This window comes from Gadus macrocephalus, chromosome 11 (assembly GCF_031168955.1).
Source record: "Gadus macrocephalus chromosome 11, ASM3116895v1".
Taxonomy (NCBI): domain Eukaryota; kingdom Metazoa; phylum Chordata; class Actinopteri; order Gadiformes; family Gadidae; genus Gadus; species Gadus macrocephalus.
Window position 1 is genome coordinate 1683760 of NC_082392.1, and position 4669 is coordinate 1688428.

The 4669-nt window shown below is 45.9% G+C and overlaps 1 protein-coding gene across 2 annotated transcripts in view; it reads right to left on the minus strand.

Moving 5' to 3' along the window:
* Positions 1-2471: 2471 nt before the first annotated feature.
* tacr1a (tachykinin receptor 1a) overlaps positions 2472-4669 on the minus strand; it is a 32278-nt gene continuing 30080 nt past the window's right edge. For both annotated transcript variants that reach the window (XM_060066065.1, XM_060066064.1), the window contains exon 6: positions 2472-2840. The gene's annotated coding sequence lies outside the window, so the exon portion shown is untranslated. The remainder of the gene's footprint in view (positions 2841-4669) is intronic.

The window sequence follows — 4669 nt, forward strand, 5'->3', positions numbered from 1 at the left end:
CCTGGAAACAAGCACGGCGAATGTGGAGAGCGGGACGTCGTAATCACACGAGCTTATGTCCCTCACCAGAGCACAACATGACAGGGTCTGCCTGAAACAGCAGACGAGGGCTCACCCTCGAAATGTCATCAATCCCAGAGCAAACACACGATGCAACACGCCGTGTTTCAGTGAAGATGTTGGTGCCAATGACAACGACCATAAAGCGACACTTCCACGGATTAAACATATAACGCTTTTATTTTTTTATTTTTTTTGGTGCAGAGCCACTCGGACCAAAGCATGATGACATCTCTCCAAATATAGAACATCCTACATTTGTTTGCAGAATTAACGACAAATGCTACATATAAGATCCACAAATAAACCCGACTATGAAATACGATTGCAAACACGATACAAAAAAACCTTGTCGCATGTGTTAGTTTACATCAAGTTTCTGCCCATATCTCTGCAAACAAGCTGTCTGAAATTGGTTCATTAGAGCAATTATGCAGTGCACATAATTGAGGTGATGAACTGTACAGAGCTAAGTACAACTCCCGCCCACATACCCCGTTGATCACAACTGCACCCCACACTGTGTGAAAGTCGTATACCATGTGCTAGAGAACATTTGAGGGGAATGTACACACACACACACACTGGTGTGAATCACAAAATATACAGAGAAAAAGCACACACTAATACTTAAAGTAGCTCATATAAAATACAAGTAAATACTCACAAATACGCGAATGATACCACCATTAATACTATATAAATTGATTAAAACCAAAGCTTCTTGTTCTCAATCACCTAATATAAACTGATTAAAACCAAAGCTTCTTGTTCTCAATCACCTAATTGCCTAACACAAACAAATTTCACGCCAAGTTGGTGGGCGGAGTTTGTTGGATTTGAGAGTTCGGGACAGGCACGTGTGATTGGCACCTCTGTGGAAGGAGACGACTCTATTGGCTGACACCCCTCTCCTCCCTGCGAGAAGAGGCGGGAAACCAAGAGTGTTGACTCATTGGCCTAAAATGTCATTAGGCTGATTCAATCATCTGATAGGGTTTTATATCTCTCCCTGCCCTCAGCGCGAAATTACAATGTCAGTAAGTTAAATTTAATAACCTGGGAATTGATGGCTTTTGCCTACAGCTTTATTAGGTTTAATAATCCAAAAAGATGTCCAGATTTACATCTTTGGCTGCAGAAGAGGTTATTTAAGGTACGGGTGATTATTCATTTTTAAATCTGAGAATATATATATATATATATATATATATATATATATAGAGAGAGAGAGAGAGAGAGAGAGAGAGAGAGAGAGAGAGAGAGAAGAGAGAGAGAGAGAGAGAGAGAGAGAGAGAGAGAGAGAGAGAGAGAGAGAGAGAGAGAGAGAGAGAGAGAGAGAGAGAGAGAGAGAGCTTGTTTACATAAATATTACATAAACTCATATTACAGTAGTCCAACAAGGTAACACTGAATGTACAAAGAGTTGTGTGAACAAAAAAGTAAAATCTCCATAATTTTGGTAATTGGGCAATGTTTGTCAGATTCCTGGAGATAGAAGTACAGGCTTATTCGAGTTGAGAACACTTAACAAACCAAGATTATCCCAAGCATCATAGCAGGGCCAAAATACACACACACACACACACACACACACACACACACACACACACACACACACACACACACACACACACCACACATCACTTCCTAAAGCAGTGGTATAGTCGGGAACTGATTTAAGGGGGGGTTGATAAAGTTTCAGAAACATAAATCTTTGACAGCTTTTTTTCCCCATTGACTTTATGGCAATTTAGACATGGCTCTCAGTCTTCTCCACTCTCCTCTCTCCTGATCTCTTCTGCTTGCCTGCTCTCCTTCTCTCCACTTCTTTCCTCGTCCCCTCTCCTCATCTCCTCTCTTCTTTCCTTGTCTCAACACCTAAGCAATTCCAATCCCTATAGTGCCACAGAGGAAGCTCATGGGCTGCAGGGCCTGCAGAGGAAACGAATGAACTCAGCCCAGCAGCTGACGAGCATCGGAGAGGAGATCGTTATGATTGTTATGAAGCATTCATAAATCACGCCGTACCTTGTGTATTAATTGCATTGCATGGTGTCTATGAAACACAATCCATGACAATATTTCATATAGTATATTTAGTTATATATTATTTTTAAGAATAGTATATTTAATATTTAAGTTTGACAAGTCATCTTGCTCCTTGCTTTCTATACGATGTGTGTAACATCGTATAGTGTGTTTTCAAAGCTTCATTTAAATTACAGCATAAAGTTTGATTTGCAATGGCAAATCATTTCTCTAATTGTTATTTTTATATACATTTAAATAAAAATAATCTAAGCAAAATTGTAACTCCCGAATTTCAAGACTTCAAATTTTGGCAACTTCTTTTCACAATTCTTGGTTCGGGGGGAGTATGAACAAGATATCCTCCTCCTACACCTCAGCCTCAAACAGAGAACTCTCTCCCCTGCCTCGGGACGGGACAACACAGTTCTTCGGCTTCCGACGTGAAAACAGGCAGGTCAGCGGAGTCACTGATTGGCTGGGCACGTGGTTAGCCCCGCCCATCGCGGAGTGATTGATGGGGGCAGTAGGCGCACCCACACACTCACACAGCTGCCCGGTGGAGATATGAAGTGGAAGAGGGGGGATCGATCTCCCTCTTCTGGGCAGCTTATCTCTGGACTCAACAGGTCGTGATGTTCTCTGGGGTCTGGGGCCGTCACCGGTCAGCTGGCCGCGATGGGGGGTGATAGTGAGGGGGGGGGGGGGGGGGGGGGGGTGACTGGTGGAGGTCATCAGGACAGCCATGCCTGTGAACACACACACACACACACACACACACACACACAGAAACAGGGGAGAGTTGAAGTGTGCAGACACTCACACACACTCGCCTTCCTGAGCACGTCCTCATTAGCATTTCTTCTCAACCCTCCCGGAAAACAAATGATAAGATCTTTGTGTGTGTCTGTGTGTGTGTGTGTGTGAGTATGTGCATGTGTGCATGTGTTCCGCTGTCTCTAGTAAAATTAGCATGATTGGAGAGAGGAAGGAGGGAACAGAGATCAAGAGAGAGAGAAAGAGATGAGGGTGAGCAGCGAAATGGAGAGGGAACGTGAGTGTGTTTGCATGTGTTTGTGAGTATTTGTGTTGATATGGCTACGTATGAATATGCGTCAGTACAAGTGTGCGCCGCTGTATGCGTGCGTGTGTGTTTGAAGATGCTGCTGATGAGCCTGTTTGCTTCTAACTGCTTGTTCCCTCCGGCAACACTTCTCTGTGAAGAGGTCTCCATCAGCGCGTCCGCATGTGTGTCTGTCTGAGTGCGTGCGTGCGTGTGTGAGAGAGCATGTGTGTGCGTGAGAGGCTCGTTTATCAGCGAGCACGGGCGTGTTTTTGGAGAGGCCCTATGCAGCCGTGTCCTCATCGTTGAGCACTAACGCGACGAGAGGAGAAGAGTTGATTACGCATTCATTAAACCCCCGCGGCAGGGCCCTCTGTCAGCCCCGGCTCCAGCAGGAGCTACCATCCATCATCCAGGGGGAGCGGGCCCCTCTACTCCCCAGCCCGCTGCTCCAGCCCGGGGGGGAGGCTACGGCGCCCCCTGGCTCAGGGCGGCGGGCGGTACGGCTGCAGGCCCGGCCCGGGTTCGAGGGCAGGATTCAGATGTTGATAGAGTACTCATGGTCTAGCCTGGCTATTGCCGGACTCGGCTCAATCGTAGATTGCACGTTAGTCTAGGGAGGCTGCCGTCATTCTCTTCAGCACCAGAGGCGTGATCAACGGGCCTAGTTCAACTGACTCTGTACGCGATTGGCTGCTTGCCGTCGCTTCCCTGGCGTCATTGTGTTAAACCAGCCAATAGCGCGCCAGGGGGAAAAGCCAGCTTGGTGATTGGCTCCCGTAAAAAAAATATCGGAAGCAGAAAGAAATGTATTGCTCTTTTCCACACCTTTCTGCAGGGCGAACTCAAATCGCCGGCGGAATGGGCGGGGCTACCCAGGCTAGTGATGGTCATGAGTGGTCCCTCTGCATCACTTCATACCGAACCCTTCGAGGCTACGGGTTGCAGGTTATAGGTCTTTACCAGAGTATTTATGTGCAGGCAAATGCAGGTGGTTTTCTCAGGACAACAGGGACAAGGAGGCGATTCAAAGCAGGTTTGGGGTGGTATCCTATTTTCATACTGATGATTACAAAATATTGTGGGCAAACGGTTCATGCTGTGTGTCGGCTGTGTGTCGGCTGCATCGCATGGCTATGATCTGCTGCAAGAAAATATCCACAGAGACAAAGAAACAGCCCTGCAATTATAACTATATAAATATACACACACATATATCTCTCACCTTCACACACACACACACACACACACACACACACACACACACACACACACACACACACACACACACACACACACACACACACACACACACACACACAGAACATAGCTGTCCTGCTGTTATTATTCAAAAACAACTCTTGGACGAGTTCTCGTTGGTACACACATTCAGAGACTCAATGCAAACACACGCACACACATAAAACACTCACCACACACATACATACATTCAAACATACACACACACCTACAAAAGGCATACATATATTCAAACAAACACACAGATACTTTACC